Consider the following 22,500-nt stretch of genomic DNA (forward strand, 5'->3'; position numbering starts at 1 on the left):
AAAATAGCACTTTACACGCTCAGATTGCACCAGATTGCACAATTTTGCTTCCTTTTTAAAAAAAATTCCGGGGGGGCATGCCCCCGGACCCCCCTAGCATGTCAAAACTTGACTAAATACAAAAACTAAATCGGACGTTACAATCTTTCAGTCCCCAAATGTTACATCTGTAAATATGTAAGATGTAAATGTGCGTGTCCAAGTGTATTTGAAGCTTTTTGTCATGTTTCTTTGAGATTCGCAAATTTCATGTGTCAGTCTATGTTCCAAAGTCAAGTAAATGTAACACTAGTGAATATACGCAGCAATACTTTGTTGTTACTCTTGAGTTGGAATGACTGTGAGTGGATGCTGTAATGCTTGTTTTGGGTGTGAATGAACCCCCCCCCCACACACACACACACACATTGACACACACACGCTGTGAACCCAACCATACATGACCAGTCCTGTCAGCACGGGCCACCTACAGCATACATACACTCGCAGAGGACAGTCGCGCAGTCTCAACTATCACACTTCACTTTTTTCACACTCCGTGTTCTGCCGTCTCTGAAATCAGGTGACAGTGCTTGCACCGGACTGTGCGAGCCAGCCTGATACTTCTTTCGCTGCACGTGCATTTGACAGTCGAGGTGGAAAACTAGACAGTCTGGGACAGCCCGTTAATGAACAATTCCCTCTTAAAAGGAGATCTACTATAGAGTATCGTGCATATATATAATATACACATTGTGTTGTGGAGTTGTGAAAAAAACTTGACCTGTCCAGAGCAGACTCAGTTGCTGTGAAGACTCAGTGGAAAAGACTCAACTGCCAGACGATTTTTTTTCAAGTTCCAGTGGCTAGTAAACGTCGTGCATGCGATAAGAAAAGTTATAATAACCACAAGGAAACAGTAAAATCTTTAAACTTGTTTTTCGTTCAGATTTTTTTTCTCCGAGAACAACACGAGTATACCCGTTCTTTGTCGATGAGTGCGATGTAAAACCTGCACTGTGCCAGCAAGTTTGAAACAAGCTTCACGACGAATGAAACGTTAATCACAGCGTGGACCTGTGGTTTTAGAATTTCACACAAGAATTCTTGCACAAGAATTATTATACAAAAGGACGCCCTTTGTTGCGCCGTGTTTGTGAGACAAGAGCCAATTACTCACAAAAAATCTTTTTTTTGCACCGATTTTCTCAAAGCCAGGGGAATTAGCTTTTCACAAGGACTGAGAAAGACATACGCCGCAGAACACGCACCGCTGTTTTTGTTTGTTCGTGAGAAACAGAAGGTTGCTAAAGAAAATATTTTGGTGACTGTCTGGTTGCGAGGTTTCCCAGTATCAGCAACCTTGCAAAGCCGGATGCAAACTTCTGCTCAATTTGTTTGGAGTATCGACCCGACCCTTTGGAGACTGCATGACTGAACCGTCACTTTTGTGGTGAGTCGAGATGAATTAGTTTATAACGACTTTGGTGCTGATAGTCGAACAAGCAAACATGCGCACACTCATTTACAAACACATTAAATCTTGTTTTGTAAATTGTTAGTGGAGATTGAACCGCATCTCTCTCTCTCTCTCTCTCTCTCTCTCTCTCTCTCTCTCTCTCTCTCTCTCTCTCTCTCTCTCTCTCTCTCTCTCTCTCTCTCTCTCTCTCTCTCTCTCTCTCTCTCTCTCTCTCTCTCTCTCAAGTCTCATGCACGTGAAAGTTATGTGCGTCAAGTTAAAAGAACAAAACAAACAAACAAGCACACAAAAGTAATAACAATAAAACCATCAATCAGATTGTTTGGGTCCTGCCCGAACTACGCCACCACACACACACACACACACACACACACACACACCCGCTTCATTGCGCAAGAATTGTGACCGTTAAAAGATGTAGGGTGTCAAGGAATATCTCGTTCCACATCAGGTCTCTAATGTGAAGAGATTACTATGGCGTTAAGCCCCGACTTGCTTAACGTGTGCGCGGTGTCGTCAATACGTCATTGTGCCCACCCGCTGGCTGTGGCTAAAAAAGGGTAATGTGCTAAAAGAAAAATGAACCAGGAGAAAAAAATCAATTGTCATTAGCCACGTCAGTGTATGGACTCGGGGTCACCTACTTAACGTTAACGCGAAGACTAGAGCAACTGGCTTTATACGCACAAGGGAGATTGTAACCGCGGTTGTTTTCTTAAACTGATTTATTTTGACACTTTTTTCTGTTCTTTTTTTTCGGGGGGGGGGGGGGTGTCAAACCTACGGTTTTACATCACAAAAACGTACCAGAACAGCGTCCTCCCCCCTCACCCCTCCCTACTCACCCCTCCCCACACTCCTTTAAATCCGGGGCGATTTCGTTATCAAACCCCTTTCAACGTGTCACTGCTTTCGTAATACAAACGAACTAAGAACAGAAAAGGTCTGGGTCGCTGGTATGACAACGTAATTTTGTTAAAAAGGTTTTTAAAAAACCACTTGCTATTAAGCATGTGTGTGTGAGTGTGTGTGTGTGTGTGTGTGTGTGTGTGTGTGTGTGTGTGCGTGTGTGTGTGTGTGTGTGTGTGTGACTGTGTGTGTGTGTGTGTGTCTCTCTCTCTCTCTCTCTCTCTCTCTCTTTCGTGGCCGCTTGAAAACTTCCATGACTGAGAGGCCTCTTGGTAAACATACTCCGGTAGCATGTTCTAGCCTTGAACCCCTACTCATTAAACGCACCATCCACAAAGCCCTCGCTACTTTGCGGTCGTCAATGGATCCCGTCCCACCACGGCATCCCAGGAGACGCGACAGCGGCCACACAAAGTTAAAGGGCAAGCTCTGTTGCCATATAGAATCACACCGTAAGCGTTCGTTGATTTGTTCCTAATCATTCAGCACGGGAAGTATAATGTCATGGACAATCACTTCTGCTCGGTTCAATTTCTTTTGCTCGGTTTCTGCATGCGTGAGTTTGATTAAAAGCTAGGTGTGAGCAAATCGTGAATGAAACGGACCGCGAGAGGTTGCTGTTGTGCGGTCGAATGCCGGAATCGTGATTGATATAAACCGTGACGGATTATTTTTGTTGTCGTACGTTATTTGTTCGTCTCATCTACTTGAAAGGGTCGTGGCCGGGTGATATTAGATTTGCGTAGTCATGTTTGAGTGTCAGAATATGATGTATGTTTGAGTGTCAGAATGAAAAATCGTAGCCTCTAGCCTAGACCTTCGTATCAGTTAGCGCTGATGTTAAATCACTTTTTTTTCATGTAGACTTCCTTTCGAATGTTAAACTTTTGTCTCCTTTTTCATGAAGCTGTCCATGTAACAACAACAACGACAACGACAACAACAACGACAACAACAACAACTACAAGCAATAGTAACAGCAACAGCAACGACAGTATTAGTAAAAATACATTAGGGGTGAGGCATGTTGACTCACCATGATCTGATCACCTTTCGCACGGCTGTAGACAATCTACGACAGACAGTGTCTTCAGTTCAACTCTGGTTTTTAAACTGAAACTACAAGAGAGAGATGGAAAAACAAAACAAATGTCAGCTCAGTCGACCCATACAACACTAGATATCTAAGTGCAAACAAACAAACAAACAAACCAATAAATAAGGCAGACCAGGGCAACACTTAAACTGGAGAAAGTTCACCAATTTCAGACAGAACCAAAACAGGGACTACCAAGTACGTATACCGAGCAACAAAAGAAACGCGAATTCTCTTCAGAAATCAGTTTAAGTTGCATTTGAAAATTGCATGGATAAAAAACCTGACATTGAAACGAATCGAAATAAAGGTGAGATGTTCTTCAAACACTGTACTTTGGCATGAAATCATCTTTTGTTGTCCTGGGCAACGCAAGCTTCGCCAGAAGGTCATTATGGCGTATGACCCCCACTGGTGTTGGTGACAGTCTGACATCGGCGCCTCGTGAACTGGATGCATTAGTTGATACCATTTCCCGACCAGGGCCAAGAATGGGGTAAAGCACAAGTCCAAAAGTTTGGTTGAGGCCAATTACACCCAACACCATCTCGTTTAGTTTACCCTGCGCATTGTGTTTCATGATGCAGCCATCAACATAACACTCACCTCTTCTTCTCCACACTCTCACGAGCTCATTAAAACATGATTAATGCAGCAAGGGTAATCATATCAGTGAACAAAAGTGTTTTGTTTTTGCCACCAGTTCCAGTTATGCGATTCTGTGCCAATTGCTGGCACTCCACGCCATGTCTTCAAATAAAGACTTGTCCCCTAGCTGGACAACACTGTTGGAGGTCTCGCTTAGTCAGTGTTCATCGCGCTGTCCAGCCACTGATGGCACTCTGGTGGTTCCCAATAATGCTCCCGGTAGTGTCAGTGGCTGTATGGAATCGATCTCGAAGACGTTGTCGCAGGATCTGGCGATCTTGTCTTATTGAGGTACCGCGAGGTATTCCACTGTGTTGCGTAACTGCAGTGCTTCCAGTGTCAGGAAAACATTGCTGAAGGTGATAGACTGTTGTCATGTGCATGTTTTAAAGCAGCTGCCACAGCTTCTGTGTCTACCCCAGCTTTAAGTCGACCCGCTGCTCTCTGGCGTTTTGATGGTCTCATTTGATTGCTAACGCATCAGTGAACACATATCACACGCCAGTTTTCTCCTGCTACGCTTGCACGTGCTACAAGCGCGCATCATGTGTTTCACGTGAAACCTGCTTGTCTCGTGTTTTGAGACAGTCGCAGCATGAAAATAATTCAGTACACAACAGCTTCATTAAAAGCACAGTAAGCCTCGCGTAAACCATCACATATACTGTCAGACTTTTACACACAGTACAAACACCCTTTCATTTGAGCGCTCACCGAACGGGAACATCCTGGCTGCTTTCCGTCGAGAGTGAGACATTTTCAAAGAATTTATTTTCGTGGACCGTCTGTTCTACAATCAGGCGCCTCGTTTTGGCACTAGAACTAACTTTTAAAATCTAAATAATAATATTGACAGCTTGTAACACAAACATTCTTAAATCATAAAAGATTTATTTTTTCATCAAGACAAGATCAGTTCAATTCGAAGTTTTGAAAGTTTTAAAAAAGATGGTCCGGAAGCAGGGTCACGAAAGGTCGTGTCTCAAAGCAGACGATGTTTCTGCATAGCGCTCGCTTTCTTTGAAGCCAACCGCCGCCGACAAGTTCGTGTGACTCGCAGCCGTTTGTTGCGTTTTAGAATCAGAGGTACACAATAACGTGCTATTGCAGATACAGCCAGTCGCATTGAAATCACAAACTGACGACAAAATTATGAAAAAAAGGCTAGTGGATCACACGGGTTTACGGTGGCTCAGGGGTTAGATAAACCACAAAATCTGGTGTGTAGTTTATGCGAGCTAAATAGCAATTCAAACGAACTATTTCATTTAATGCTATTAAATGCTATTGCAAGTGTGTTTCATAAGGTTAGAACTGCTTTTTTCATTGAAGATTTAAATCGTTTTGTAAACCATTTGAGACATACTGGGGCTTTAAAAGCATGCCTGCATAAAACGTTTGTGGTTTGATAACCCTAACTCTCAAATTGAGATTTTTTTCAATAAAAAAAAATGCAGAATATTTTCACGTTTCTTTTTTTGCTCGGTATAGATTGCGAGTATGTTTGTTTATATCTTGCTTCTGACTGCACTTCACAGATAACAAAGTACGCTAGGTCTGTCTATTGATCAAATTAATCCAGCAAAATTATTGTTTGCAAGAACATTTTTCCAGAAAAGTCAAACCTTGTCATCATCAAATGATAAAAATATCAGTCTGGGTACAGTTGCAAGGAGATTGTGTTTGTAGCTGTTACAGATATGCAACCCAAAGAACGGGACCTCCCGTATGTTACGACTCAACTCTAAAGATGTCATTACTTGTTTAGCCGAAACTAAAACAATTTTGTTACGTCAAGAGTCTACGAAATCTGCACCTTGGAGACGTGTTGAAACGACGTCATTACTTGTTTACGTCATTAGTTTGAGAATCTACGTAACCTGCACGCGTCATTGCGTTGCATTGTGGGAATGTAAACAGTCATTTGGGAGAAGTCAGCTGGACGGCAAATAGAACAGAACTAAAGCGTTACCGTCGCTCCATTTGTGAGATTTTGTCGGACCCGCCGGGTTCTGAATAGGCTATAGGTGGCAGAACAAGATACAGGACAGTGCCAGAAACCGAAGGAAGACTTGTGTGATCTTTTTGGTGAGCCGCAAAGCCTCAAGTCGAAACATGAGATTCTGTCGTGACCACCGTTGAAAGCCGCCGGCATCCGAGCTGTCATTCCGAGGCCATGAGGTGTTATCCGCAGCCGCACAGACTCGTCTAGTCTTGTTCGGGAAGGAGCATCAAGAGGTAAGCTATTTTGTAAATGAAGTGTCCGTCAAGTAAGGAGTGTTCTTTAGTCCTACTCAAACGGAGCATCAAGAAGGTAAGGTGTCGTTATAATATCGAGCGTCCATCAAGGAACAACTATTATACACACACATCTATATCACATATATTTTGTTTTAGAATGTTTAATGAAGTTAATCATAAACGTACATGCTGCAAGTCAGTTCGGCATATACTCATAGTATTTTATTTAGTAACCATGCTTGGTTTGTCTGCGAGCCGCCCGACATGAAGAAGGAGCAAGAAGTCAGAAGTAACCTTGATCATAGGATACGTTGTTAATAACAAGTATTACCTTTGATCCAGGGGTTCGAGCGTCTAGGATCTACTGGACTAAGGACTAAAAAAAAATAGGTGTGGTTACGGTAACCCGACCTACCCTATTTTTAGGGGCCGACTCTATAACTTTTTATTACATTTGTCAAAAAAATTTTTAAAAAATAAAATAAAAAAGTGCAGAAAACGCAATGAAAGCGAAATCGCCCGAGTCGCACACTTATTTCCCTTAGAAAATTAGGAAAAAAAGTAAAAAAAAAAAAGTGATTGCCTACCTTCCTACCCTATTTTTTTGGGCTATGTTACCGTAACCACACCTATTTTTTTTTTTTGGCCTAAGGGTAAGCTGTTAAGCTACGCCACCAGTGTGTTCTACCCAGCGAGGAGCAAGAGGAGCACATCTACTTCCTGTCATCATCACCAAGTGACATCATCACCAAGTGACATCATCACCAAGTTCGTCACTGCCGCCGTCATCGTGTGAATCAAGTCTTCCCACCAGGACATTCAGACTTTGTGACTAACCTGCTTATTCAAGATAAGTTCAGCTCGATAAAAAGCCGGACTGTCAATGCAAGAATAATTAATTATGAACTCGAGTTCGTTAGATATTAAATAGAAATGGTTTGCTAAAGAATCCGGGAATATTACCTAACCAATAAAGTATTCATCAATCTAAATCGTCAGTGTTTACGAAGTGATTTGAAGCATGACTATTATGGAGTGTTGAATAGAATTTTTGGTGTGTTTCTAGATATCGTAATATCTAAAACACAGGGTTAAAAAGGGGAACTGCAACACCGTATTGTACTCCCGCAAGGGATCCAAGAACGTACTTGACTGCCTGTTTTTGTACACAAGAGTTGTCCAAAAAAGCACCTGTTCCCCTGACTGAGAGCTGTATTTGTTCCGATGCCATAGACATCAACATGCAATTAATACAGGAACACACCACACAAAAGAATCACAACAACTAACACCTACAAATAAAGCCTGAACATTTTGGTTACCTCTGAGACTTGGTCCATCTTACTCTGTCTGTCCGACTTTTAGTCCGCTCATCCTCTCGTCTGTCTGTGATGTCTTTTGCCTGATATGCTTTAATATTATTTTTTCATTCATACGTTTTACTTTTACGTTTTGCCAAACTAGCTTGATTGAGCATAATGAGGGAAACGTTGGACACTATAATATGTGACCCTCCACCACGAAATGAGTCGTATGTCACCTCGCGTGGTTTTGTGCTAGGCTTAAATATAAGTCCGGGGAGTGTCTGGTAACAGTGTAAGGGTCACCTTAGTCGCAGGGTTATAACTCAAACAGTTTTCGCTCTTTTCTAAAACGGGTTTCACCACTGGATAGAGCATAAAAAACTCTTTGTGAAAATGTAAAAATATGAAAATCATGCAAAGGTGACATGCGACTCATTTCGTGGTGGAGGGTCACATATGCAGGCAGAAGGGGCCGAGGGTACAATGAAAATTAAAGTTTACTTCTTGTCAAGAGCAATGTGGTACGGGGTGGAACGAAAACCTCAAATGTACACTTTCAATCCACAATCCCAGCACTACCCCAGCACCTGCCGAAGCCAGAAAGTGTTGGGCCCCAGGGGCGCGATATTTTGGCCTTATCAGTTCGCGTGTGGTAGAAATCTCCCCGTGTGTGTTCCACCCGGCCTTGGAGTGGCAGGAATTATGGCGCTGTGCCTGTCACGGAGACTGATCCCTACTTGAGTGCGTGCATGTCGCCAGCATGGGTTGCACGGGTAGCACGTGCAAGTGCTGTATCTGGGAAAACAAGGAGTTTTATGGCGATTGGTTTCTACGCGGCCACTTCGTCTCTTTATATCATTGTTTTCTGCAGGATTTATTTTTTCCCTTGGGGGTGGTTGGGGTGGGGGTGGGGGGTTGGGTTGAAGTGGGAGTGGAGCTTGGGAGGTGGAGACCTCTGCGCAGTATGAGGATGTGTGGCGAATCCCGGGTTGACCACAATCACGCCATTTCAGTGCGACAGTTTGCATTGTGCGTGTGTGTTTCCCAACGTAACTGTGTGTGTGTGTGTGTGTGTGTGTGTGTTTTGTTAAAAAAACACACCTGTAATAGTCTTTTGTCATACTATTACTGCAGAGATTGTAAACTCTCGTTGGTATTCCCTGGATGTGTAAAAAGCTGCATGGAAAATATACTGTCGTTTTCACAATATGTTCAAATTAGAAGGCCTTTCATGAATGAACAAACAATCAATCAAACAAATTAGGCATGAAGATTACGCGAGCAATACATGGAAAATGCTGTTCCGTTGCAACAATCGCAGAAGCGGTTATGTCCCACTGCACAACAACAAAAGTATGAAGCTGGTTGCGCTGAGAACATTCACTTGTGATCAGATTCGTATCTGAACATGGGATATTGTGTTTTCAACGCTGAACGCCAACAAAAGGATGCGTTATGGAAGGGACAATTGAGAACACAACCTCTATTGATTGCTGTCATTAACGAAACATGCTGGCCTAGAAACACACATTCAAACTATTCTCAACATGACAATGTTCTTTGTTTTGGAAAAAAAACTATTTTGTTTACGTATCACGACAGACAGCGATTACGTCTGAATTATTGAATACACACAAACCGTTTCCGCAGCAGCCCAGAAGAAATGGTGTGTGTGTGTGTGTCAGTGCGTGCGTGCGTACTTGCATGCGTGCTTGCTTGCTTGCGTGTGTGTGTGTGTGTGTCTGTCTGTCTGTATGTCTGTGTCTATGTGTCTGTCTGTGTGTCTGTCTGCCTGTATGTGTGTGTGTATGTGTGTGTGTGTGTGTCTCTTTCTCTCTCTCTCTCTCTCTCTCTCTCTCTCTCTCTCTCTCTCTCTCTCTCTCTCTCTCTCTCCCTGCTGGTTTGTCTGTCTGTCTGTCTGTGAATGCATAAATATCTAGGTACAGGTTTGTATTGCAAAATAATTGCACAAGTGCAGATCGATCTGTTTGATATTGCTGTGTGGACACGCATTCAACCGTACAGTCGAACACGGAGGTTGCGGTCGAATTACAAATAGACTTCAATGCGTGCATGGCAGCAACATTCAGAACGTTTGATGAATTTAAAAGCCTTTTTAAGTTAATTTAATGCCGCCACAACATGTTCCGTTCAAATGCGTCTATAGGTAACCAGAGAAAGGCAATGGAAACTTGAACATGAAACAACATGAAGCCGGCCTAGGGGATTTGAGAGGCGTTTTGTGATGTAATGATTGTGTTGTTTCTCCTCATTGATATTTCAGTAATACATTCAGTCTACTCCAAAAATGGTGGACAGTGATGATTAAAGTATTAATAATTTTCAGGCTGTTGAAACTCGGGCCGTTTTGATAGAAGACAAAGAATAATTGAAACAAAAAATGACTTTTTGCCTTTCGACAAAAACATGTTTATTTCTGTAAGGGGATTTATTTTGATATTTCCCCCCGATCGATGTCTTTCAATTTCATAATTATTGCATACATTCGTTTTGGCACGAAACGGAGACTCGTATGAGCAATGAAAGTCGTTGTTTTTGTTGTTGTTGTTGTTGTCATCGTCTTCGTCCGATGTAGGGCTGGAACCTATAAAACAAATCTTTTGGATCTGTGAAAGTGAATCTACTGAGCATTTGTAAGATATTCTTTTTTTTTCTTTTTTTTTTCAACAAACTATTTAAGACGTTAATGTTGCCAAGATATTTTCTCGTCTCACTATATTCAATTCTGTCCGTCCATCGTACTTAACAATGATACATGTAACCCCCTAATCCCTATATACCCTCCCCCCCCCCCTCCCCCCCCCCCCCGCCCTCTCTTCCACCCCTCACCCCCACCACCTCACATCACCTTCCGATCCTCTTTAATTTCGTGGCATGGTGTTTTCATACCGCATTCGCGCTTGATTGCAAATGAAATATGTATGATTCTTGCATAATCAAGTACAACGTGTAAGGTTTCGAGAGAGTCACTGCCAGCACTTGTTTTGGTTGGGCATGACAGTAGACTGATACCTATTTTATGACAGCGGGCATATGATTTGGATGATAGGTTAACATACTGAAATAAAGACATACCAGGTCAATATGGCGGATTTTGTTGCTCCATAGTGCGACATGTTTTGTATTCCATTTGCCTAACACAAATTCATGCTGATGCAAGCAAAACTGAATTAAGGTAACATGTTCATCCGGAGAGCATCGTTTTGGATTAACATGCAACTAGAATAAGCTGTTGAAAAAATGTTTATACTAAAGGAACACACACACACACACACACACACACGTGCGAGCGCCCGCGCGGACGCATGCACCGACGCGGACATTCTTTCTGTCTCTCACTCACGGACAGACAGACAGACAGACAGACACACACACACACACACACACACACACACACACACACACACACACACAGAGAAACATCTGGTTTATTGGCGATAAAACCCGCTGAGGGAGAACTTCTTTTAGTTACAGTTCAACCAGGATTATGCATCGATCAGTCAGTTGTGTAAATTATTTAACATTGAATAATTTACTTCTACCTAAGCGTTCTACTCATAAATACAAAGTGCTTGTGCATAGTAAATAAGGGTTGTCTACAGTATTTCCTCCAAGCATAAAGAGTTCACATGTCAATCACTGTATGCTCACGGGTAAGGCGAGAGGTGCAATTGCATTAGAAAGTATTGATGAAAGGTGGTAAGATTTTGAATAATGGAAAGAAACAGGAATAGGAAAGGGAAGATTGTCAAACTTGTGACCCTATCCTCTGTCGGCCAATATGTCCGTTTGTCTGTTTGTCCGCATGTCCAACCTGTGCATGTTGGTGACTGTGTCTGTGCCTCCGTGGGTGAGCACTGTTTGCTTGTTAATTTGGTAAAAAAATAAAACAACTGATTAACTGCTTCACGAATCAATCTGCTGCGCTTAACAGCTAAATATATTGGGACTTATTTTAAAGGCACAGTAAGCCTCCCGTAAACCATCACAGAGCTCCCCGAGCGTCTACATACAGTACAAGCATACTTCCATTTGAACGCTCACCGAACGGGAACATCCTGGCTGCTTTCTGTCGAGCGTGAGAAATTTTCAAAGAATTTATTTTCGTGGACTTGGTCCTCTACAACAATGGCGCCTCGTTTTGGTGCTGGACGGCTGTTATGAATATTCAATACCGGAAATCACGCCCGGACAGTAAGCCTCCCGTAAACCATCACATGCAGATACTGTCAGGCTTTTACACACAGTACAAACACCCTTCCATTTGAACGCTCACCAAACGGGAACATCCTAGGTGCCCTACGTAAGGAGGCAGGGTCACCCAAAATCCGGTACCAAAATTGCAAAAAATTGTATCTCAGGTTCTATTGGGTATTGTTCCTTCAAATTTGGCCAAGACATACAGGAAGGGTTCTAAATTAAATCTGTACAGTCTAATTGGTGATATAACTTTGCTTTTTTAGTAAAAATGTAGAATAAACATATATTTTATATTGTGCGAAAATAAAAAAAGCCATAATTGTCAGAAACATAGTGGCTTTGGATTTATATCAGCGTGTCTGATTTTTTTCATGACTGCTTTTGACTGTCTTGCCTGTGGCTGGTACCAAAATCGTATTTGTACTCATCAGAACTGTTATCATAACGCATGGGCCAAATTTTCGAAAAAATATTAGTACAATAATAAAAGACAAATACCTGTATTTTCTCTGTTTACTTTCAATCTGCTTGATTTTAGTACCGGCCATAGATACCACATCAAAGAATAAGTGTGCAAAATTTCAAGACAATTGGTAAACATGTAATAAAGTTATGAGAAACAGAGTGTGTCTGATGCGCGATTTTTGATGAAAGTTTCGCGTGCAGATTTTTTTTATGTAATTTTGTGTTGTGTTGACACACACACATACCTTTTTTGAAAGCACATATCTCACGAGTGCCTTTGTGTATCGAGAAAAAATAAACAGTGTCTGAAAGAGGAGAAATCAAACTTTAAAATAAGCCTAAACACTTTTGTGTTTGCCAAAAAACCGATTTTTTTCGATTTTTGATGAAAGTTTCGCGTGCAGATTGTTTATGTAATTTTGTGTTGTGTTGACACACACACATACCTTTTTTGAAAGCACATATCTCACGAATGCCTTTGTGTAGGGAAAACATATAAACAGTGTCTGAAACAGGAGAAATCAAACTTTAAAATAAGCCGAAACACTTTTGTGTTTGCCAAAAAAACCGATTTTTTTCAAAATCTGGGTGACCCTGCCCCCCGTAAAGAGCGAGCAATTTTTAAAGAATTAATTTTGCAGATTGTCTCGAACAATTTTTGGACCCATCCTGAACTCAGGTCAAACATGAGTTACTTCCCTTCGGGTCTCATTCTATCGATGTAAACTGGCGATAGCCGTGGATCGATGATTATCAGAATGTTTTTGGACCGTGGTGCGTTTTTGCGCTAGACCTAACTTTTAAAATCTAAATAATAAATTGACAGCTTGTTACACAAACATTCTTTAATCATAAAAGAATTCTTTTTTCATCAAGACAAGATCAGTACAATTCGAAGAGGTGAAAGTTTGAAAAAAGAAAAGCCCGGAAGCAGGGTCACGCAAGGGTCGTAGCAGACGACGGTTTATGCATATCGCCGTTCCTCTCAACAGTCAAAAGCCATCGCTAGAGTTCTTGTAAACCACAGCCGTTTGTTTCGTGCATAAAAACGTGCTATTGTAGATAAGCTCACATCGAGTCGCATTCAAATGACTAACTGACGACTACATTGTGAAAAAGGGAAACTGGATCACACGAGTTCACGATGGCTCAGGGGTAAGATAAACCACGCAAAAATATATTCTTTGAAAATTGTTCGCTCTTTACGGAGGGCACCTAGGATGTTCGTAATCGGTGAGTGTTTAAATGAAAGGGTGTTTGTACTGTGTGTAAAAGCCTGACCGTATCTGTGATGGTTTACGGGAGGCTTACTGTGCCTTTAAAGAAGGGGGAGGGGGGGGGGGGGTATTAAAGGTAATAAATCTGTTGTTCGACTTAAGTTGTTTGAATGACAATTTAATTTATTAGGGGACTCTCTCTCTCTCTCTCTCTCTCTCTCTCTCTCTCTCTCTCTCTCTCTCTCTCTCTCTCTCTCTCTCTCTCTCTCTCTCTCTCTCTCTCTTTCTCTCTCTCTTGATTTCGTTTTGATTTCATACTGAAAGTAAAAACGCGAAACGGAAAAGATGTCACAGGTAGCTTCTATTCTGAGCTTGTCACTTAGTCTGCAATTAGCATTGTAATTGCTAGTGTTCATTACCTGAGACAAATAAGCAAACTTCTCCTCTTTTTCTTTCTCGCGCAAAACTGTCTTCGGGTGTGAATGAAAACGTGATACCGATTTTTTGGTGGAAAAAACAAGGAAAGAGAGAATGCTTTATGTCATACAGGCCAAATATTTCGCCTCTTTAAGGACAAGATATGGGTTCTATGATTCGAGTTTTACGCCCTCATGGCTTTTGACGAGATACACAAGTGTATGCGTGTTTAGGTGGTATCAACTGTCTGCACTTATGGCAGAATGACCAAGATCTTTTACGTGCCATTGTGGTGACACGGGGGTGGGACATGGCTTCCGTCTCTGGGTCTGCACATAAAGTTGACCCGTGTCCGTCCCGGCCCGAATTCGAACCTGCAACCCGCTTCCGACCACAAGTCCAGTGCTCTACCAACTGAGCAACCGGGCCCCCTTTTCTGGTGGTAGAAAGAGAGAGAGAGAGAGAGAGAGAGAGAGAGAGAGAGAGAGAGAGAGAGAGAGAGAGAGAGAGAGAGAGAGGGAGAGAGAGAGAGAGTTTTGCAAGCAGTGACCCCTGATCGATCAGTTGTGTGCATTATTAAATAAATTTTGAAGTGCCACGCACTCTCCGTGTCACGGAAATGGCATGGAATCGAACAAGAAAAGTATCTCTGCTTCATTTGTTACACAATTCCCCTGTCGTGTGTTTCTCTTTTGTCAGCGCTGCAGAAAATGTACATGTCAGTTGCTGCGGTATTGTCGATGATGATGATGATGATGATGATGACCGATCAGTTTTGCCTGGGAATCGGTCAGATACTAATCGGCATATCGATAAAGATCGAGTAGAATATGCTGACTGGTTCACGTTTAAAATGACTCTGATTATGACAAATGTCTCAAATGACATGTGAAGCACCAATTATACTTCTTGCAAAATTATGCCCTAGTGCTCTGACAATGGCCGCAACCTGCGCAAACTCCAACTAAACATGCTGAATGCACGAGATACGAATATTTTTTTGGGGGGAGAACATTCATGCACTCATCCCAGTCTATGAACTCGAAAACCACAATGTGTGAAGTGCAAAACCTACCAAAGGGAGCACCATTAAAACTCAGAAAATTTGCTTCACCTCAGCTGTTCACGACAGTGATTGTAAGAGATTTGAACAACTTGATTTTATTATGATAGATTTCTCAATACTGATTGCACTTCAGGTGTGTAAACCAGTACTCAAGACACTTGGTCTGACACGCATATCAAGAGTCTGGAATTGTCTGTCTTCTGACCGAGTTTGTCGGTTTTCCCAGCCCTGATCCACTACCTACCTGTCGACCTCTCGCGACCGGGCCATCGTGTGGACATTAGCGAATTGATGACTTGTGGGGATTGTTTATATTGCCATGCTGCTCATTTGACAACATCGACATCCGGCACGGTCTGACCGAAATATAAATCATGCTGAGTCACCTTAATACCATTACTTGGGAGTTAAATCGATTTGACCTCACTCTGCCATAAGCATCGATGACAATCAAAACGCCAGTGCAGACACCCTGATAGTCATGCGCAGTGCTATGTTTTGGCAGCCACTTCTGGAATGGCACATTACCTTCTTAGGTCCAACCGATACAGTCAAACCTGTCTTTAACCACCACCCAAATGTGGTCATTCTGGAACGGTAAATTCTTCTTCTTCTTCTTCTTGTCGATCACTCAGATGGAAACGCCGGTTCTCCGCGCAAATGTTGCCGTGCGCTGTAGGTCGTCCAGACTGCCATAGAGCTTCCCTTGCACCGTGGTCGCCTCCGCCCAGATGAACGGTAAATTAAAAAGGTAAGAACTTGGTTTAAGCGTGTGTTATTCAATTTCTCATACACACGTTTCAAACAATAACAACATTAAGAACGTTAACAAGCAGATTGCTTATGGACACGTTCTTGAAATGATAATCAATACACATTCCGATAGCAAAACATGGTAAAAATTTCGTCGGGGTTTCTTTGGGGTGATCGTAAAGGGAAGGTGGTCGTTATCAAGAAGTGGTCGCCAGAGCAGGTTCGACTGTGTACATGTATACATTACTAGATGATTACTCGCTTCGCCGGGTACCGGCTTCGCCGGGAAGAAGTAGAGCCGAATACCAGGCTGCGCTGGGACCGGGTGTACGCCGGCTTCGCCGGCGCACGAAGGAAAGGAGATAAACGCGCAAAACACTGGAGACCTTCTAAAAATAGTAACGTGCAGTGACCTTCTAAAAATAGTAACGTAGTAACGGGAATATGGATTGACGCCACACGGAGGAAGGGAGATAATCGCGGCTGAAAACACTGGAGAAGATAAGGAAGAGTTACTGGTAGTGGATCCCGACAAAAAAACACAAAATCGGTTCAGCGCGCACAGCGCTGCGCGCTGAGAGCACGTGTTGAAATATCTCATCGATGAGGTTGTGTCCGGGGTGTAGCTGAATACGGTGTCCAAATTTGAAAAAGATCCACCGAGAACTTTGGCCGTGCATCGCGAACAGACAGACAGACAGACACTAGTCGTATATATATATATATAGATGCTGAGTTACAATGTGGTAACTTAGGAGTAAAAACCGAGATGACCTCAAGAGTTGACCTCACGGTGACAGAAGCACCGATGACGTGCAAAATGGCAGTCATGATGATGTGTTTAGTCGTCAACTTTCGGAATCAGTGGCGCATGACCTCTGCGGTGGCATTGCAGACTTCCTGTACCATCGATGAACTTGAAAGAAGTATGCCCAGTACTGTGATACAGATATTACTACGTGGGTCTGTTGTGCAAGACACTGATTTCACAATGTCAGATGCGTGACTGGCTTAGGCTGACTAACGGGGGTTGTTTATATAAGGCCTAAAAAAAAAATAGGTGTGGTTACGGTAACCCGACCTACCCTATTTTTTGGGGCCGACCCTATAACTTTTTATCACATTTGTCAAAAAAATACACACAAAAAACAAGTAAACGAGTGCAGAAAACGCAATGAAAGCGAAAGCGCCCGAGTCGCACACTTATTTCCCTGTCAAGTAGGTTTAATTTGTACACATTAGAAAAAAAAGTAAAAACAAAAAAAAAAGTGATTGCCTACCTTCCTACCCTATTTTTTTTGGCTATGTTACCGTAACCACACCTATTATTTTTTTTGGCCTAACTGAGTTGATTGGAGTCAGCAGGTCCTTGGTTAGTTGTTGCCATTGTTTGCAAACGCACTTCTGTACCAGAAATTTTTTTGGATGAAGCACTCACTGACACTTGCTAAAACTTGGTAATAAATAATGTAATGACGCCAGAAATAATACGGAAATTGCTGTTTTCAAATGCTGCTGACTGTGATAGCCACTTTGCATGCATGTCTGAAAACACACACACACACACACGCACGCACGCACGCACGCATGCAAGCACGCACGCATGCACGCACGCACGCACGCATACGCACACACACACACAACACTGTTGTCATCATCAACCCAGCACCACCGGTGCACGTGCTCTTAGCTAGTTTACGACGCCAGATCAACCGGCGTTTTACGACGCCAAAGGTGCGGGAGTTTTTGCTCTGCGAGGTCGGCAAAGTAATGTCATTTGGCTTATATAATGGGTGCCCGAATGACAGGGGAGTGTGGAGGTCGAATGCAAGTTATTTTATCCAGGGAAAAGTGCGTGACAGGCAAATCAGTTCACGCTTTAACGGACCAGGTGCAGCGTGACGTCAGTATTATCAACTGAATAACCTCTTTCAGTGGATCCGAACTTTAGCACGGGATCTTGAATTCTTGAAAGTCTGCATGGGCGTGATGACGATGAGCAGAAGAGATTTAAAAGTTCAAATTGATCGCATCACACCACATCACGCCACACCACACCATACCACTAGAACTAATCTTACGTTTAAACTTTATATATATCTAGACACGATTTATATATACACTACCCGTCATGAAAAACTAGGCAGATGCGTTTGAGTGCATATCTTTGAGATTAGGTGGTTATTTGTAAAACCAGTTATGTGATTGGAACGGCCGTTTCTTCCCACTACCATATTCAACAAACATATTGAATTTACACGAGGTAGCGTCTAGTTTAGCCTACAAGTACAACACAGACACCCCTGAAAATCAAATTCACAAAAGCAAGGTTTCCGCGTTAAAATCGACCAAAAACATTTCAGAACAACTATAACTGGTCAAGTTGTGCATGTCAGTGGAAAGGACAATCAAATGTGTGTCAAAGCCCGTCAGTTATGTTCACCTATCCAGTCAGATTCCCGACAATTTTGTTATTCTGTGACCATCCAAACATAACCAAGGCTGGGTTACACGACTCAAGGGCAACGCCATTTCCTTGACCACGTCACCGGCAACTTGTTTATCGTTTTACATAAATGATGACGTATGCAGACTATGACGTCATCGATCCCTGACCGTGCTGAGCGTCACCCAAAATGACACATGCATGCCGTTCCCTGGCCGTGTAAACATGGTCAGTTACACTACCATCTAAGTGGTAAAGGAATAGAGACAGTTGCCAACATTGATAACCGGATCTATTTGTTGATAGCTTGTGGGGATACAGGGGTGTAAGGCTTTGTCTTCGTCCCAAGGTTGTAGGGCAATGCGATACCCCAGGTTTTATGTGAAGAGGGCAAAGTACGTCAACTAAATTCCACAGTACTGACAGAGACTAGTTTTTGATCGGTAGAGAGAGAGAGGGGGGGGGGGGTGAGTCTGTGTGAAAAAAGAACACTAGCTTTAAACTGAAGTGTTCCACTTTTGAACACACTTTCTGTAACCAGTTTTGAACACACTTTCTGAAACCAGTTTTGAACACACTTTCTGTAACCAGTTTTGAACACACTTTCTGTAACCAGTTTTGTACACACTTTCTGTAACCAGTTTTGTACACACTTTCTGTAACCAGTTTTGTACACATTTTCTGTAACCAGTTTTGTACACACTTTCTGTAACCAGTTTTGAACACACTTTCTCTGACCAGTTTTGAACACCGTGTGGCATATCACATAGTTCTACTTGCAAAAGCAGTAAATGGTAAACTGATCTTCTCATAATATCATAGAAACTGTCAGTAACCTTGTTTTTACGCATAATGAAATACTGTAATCGTGTTCCTTCAAGCCCTCCCAAAACCTTACCCTGCTGTGAACTCGCGTCATAGTCGCAGGAAAACCAAACTGACACACAAATCAAACCAGAGCTGTATTGGTTTATAAATATTGTTCCCGTGAGTTGAGCCACGAACTAGCAAACAAATAAAGATAAAGACAGAATCAGTTAGTCTTTCAGGAAGTGAATTTTTCACCAAAGAGTTTTACTCCTTTCAGTGGTCGCCATGATTATTAACGTTTGCACAGTATTCAGCATTTTGACAATAGTCGTTCGTTCCCCAAACTCACAATATTGTTCTTTCGAAAGCAGGCACAGGTTAACGTTCAATTATGGAATAGCTCAATAAACAACAATTACGGACTAAGTAAGTAAGTTTCATTCATCGATTTTCGCTCCTGTCGTCAACAAGAGCGTGACACGATATATGTTGTTGGTTTAAACAATGTTTTATTAAATCAAACATGGTACAACAATACAACGATAAACAATAGGGACACGAACTCAAGCGAACGCTTATATTACGCGCCCTACGTAGTTACAAATTAACAAAAATATGATGTCGGACAAACATTACTTATAAACTATGGAACTATCTAGGTCAACAGCATAGTTGAAGCAAACCAAAAAGAACAGGAAAAAGCTAGCAGGAGGAAGAGGGGGAGGGTGGAGGTGGGACGAAAGAATGGTAGGTACATATGAAAGATGAAGGTGGTTAGCGCATACAAAAAGAATATACATAGTACATTGTAAACTGTAGCCTACTCCAGTGGCAAATAAGCAGTAGTTCGCTGAATATATAATTGGAAAATGTATATAAAATAAGGGTTGTTGGCATGGATATACGTACTGAGTCAAATTAACAAAAACGACCAGATTTACAGATAAACGATTGGACACTTTCAAAAATAAGCTTGTTGGTGCGAAGAGAAAGGTTTTCGCTACCATTTAACAATATTTCAACATGTCGGTAATGTACAGGTAGTGCATTTATTGTAGATAGGCGAGCGTCTACGTACAGAGGGCAATGTGTCAAGTAATGGTCAGCTGTTTCATGCAGGTAGCCGCAAGCGCACTGCGGATTTTCCTGTAAGTGGCGTTTGCACAGGTCAGAATTCAAGTTACTCATGTTTAGGCGCATTCTGCAGTGATGAATCTCTTCCAGTCGTTTACCACAGTAGTAATAGGCAGGTACGTTATAATCAGGAATAGTTAGATAGTGTTTGAATTCGCTAATTGAGTTAGTTGTTTTGATGTTGTCTGGCAAGTTGTTCCAAAGGACAGTGGTAGATGGTATAAAAGATCGACGGTATAATTCAGTTTTGCAAGTGGGAACTCTTCTTTCTGATGGTCTTCTTCGATGATAGGGGTTAACATCAGAAGTTAAAGGTGGCAAAACTGGTTGTGATAAGTAATGAGGACATTTGCCAAATACCATCTTGTAATATAAAATTAGTTTGTGTCTGCTCCGTCTTTCTTTTAGGTTACAAAATCCGCTTTCTTTATACAGCTTTTCGTGGCTGGTGCCGCGTACACCACCGATTATAGTCCGAATGGCTTCCAAATGTAATTTTTCCAGTGCAGTTGACCAGTACTCGGTGCAGTTGTCCCATAGGATGTCTGCATAGTCAAAATGTGGAAGAACGAAGGATTTGTACATCGTTTCCAGACTTTTACGATTTAATCTGTATTTATAATATCTTAAACAATTGATTAAGAGGGTGACCTTTTTTACGATGCTTCTCACTTGGAAGTCCCATTTACAATTATTCTGCAAAATTACGCCAAGATGTTTATGTTGGTTCACGTTTTCCAAAACAATATTATTAAAAATGATTGGTTCGGTTGGTATATTATCACGTTTTATGTCTAACAATTCCGTTTTTGCTTCGTTAAATTTAACTTTCCACTGTTTTGCCCAGGTACTAATTTTATTTAGGTCTGCATTCAAAGTCTGCGCTCGTCTAATTGGATCTTCTAAGGACATGGACATGCTCGTGTCATCAGCAAACAACTTTATAACAGATTCAGTATCATTCACAATGTCATTAATATATATCAGGAATAACAAGGGGCCAAGAACAGAACCTTGTGGAACACCTGCCGGGATACATTTTAATGCATACTTAGCACCTTTAATAACAACAGCCTGATGGCGATTTGTTAAATAATCGTGAAACCATTTTAACAATTGTCCTCTTATTCCTGCTAGTTCCAGTTTATATAATAACCCTTTGTGCCAGACTTTTTCAAATGCTTTTGACACATCACAAAAAACAGCTTGAGTGGTAATTCCCATATCGTAATTTACACAAAACTCGTCACAAATCGAAGCCAGCTGACAGATGGTAGAGTCACCAGAAATAAATCCTGACTGTGCAGGTGATAATATATTATTTCGCTGTAAGAAGGTGTAAACATGGCTGTGGACACAGCGCTCCATTACCTTCCCAACACAACTTAATAATGAAATTGGTCGATAATTGTTACAACAATCGGCTGGGCCGGCTTTGTAAATAGGAGTGACATGAGCCGTCTTCCACAAACTAGGATATATACCTTCTCTAAGGCTTCTGTTAAACAAATATGTCAGGGGTTCTGCTATGGCGTCAACAGCAGCAACTAGAAGTCTATTGTGAATAAGATCCGGACCAGTGGCTTTACCTGTATCAAGGCGTTTAATAACCTCTTTAACCTCATCGACTCTAAGATAAATCTCATTAAGTTCGCTGTCTAAAAAATCAGCTTGAGGCAAATTGTCGTCTGGGGTTTCAAGAACGGAATTATATGTATGAAAAAATTGTTCAGAATATATGTTGTTGTTGTTGTTGTTGTTGTTGTTGTTGTTGTTGTTGTTGTTGTTGTTGTTGTTGTTGTTGTTGTTGTTGTTGTTGTTGTTGTGACTAATCGATGTAATCATCGGTTACAGTGGAGATAAAATTGTATGGTGGACTGGTGTTTTGGTACTGAGCCTTGAAGGCTTCGTTATTAGATGTATGTTTCAGTTTGACTTGTCTTGTTGCTAATACCGCTTTGCAAAACCTCCAGGTCAATCACTCATTGCCATCATAACACAATTACCTTCTTGATAGGTACAGTGCGTGCAGTAGATACCCCGTTTTGTAAATCTTCTTCAGACGTTGAAGATATCCACATACCTAACGTCAGTTCACTACAAAATTGTGATTTTCCAAAGGGCTCCCACCCCACCCCTGTCCTCCTGTAAAAGCTGTCTTTTAATTTCATTGAGCCCTCAGTGCCAATAGCTAACTACAAAGCCTTGTGCAGCGAGCTTCGTGAGGTAGATTTCGCGAAGACGACGGCTTCGCCCAATGGCAATGAATATCAGGCTCAAAGCTTGCATGTTGAGTAGTTGAACATTACCATAC

At 41.9% G+C, this 22,500-nt stretch overlaps 1 protein-coding gene across 1 annotated transcript in view; it reads left to right on the plus strand.

Moving 5' to 3' along the window:
* The first annotated feature begins 618 nt into the window (after positions 1-618).
* Positions 619-22,500, plus strand: part of LOC138963975 (uncharacterized) — a 77,055-nt gene continuing 55,173 nt past the window's right edge. The window contains exon 1 of the mRNA XM_070335835.1: positions 619-1,432. The gene's annotated coding sequence lies outside the window, so the exon portion shown is untranslated. The remainder of the gene's footprint in view (positions 1,433-22,500) is intronic.

The sequence above is a fragment of the Littorina saxatilis genome, linkage group LG4 (assembly GCF_037325665.1).
Source record: "Littorina saxatilis isolate snail1 linkage group LG4, US_GU_Lsax_2.0, whole genome shotgun sequence".
NCBI lineage: Eukaryota > Metazoa > Mollusca > Gastropoda > Littorinimorpha > Littorinidae > Littorina > Littorina saxatilis.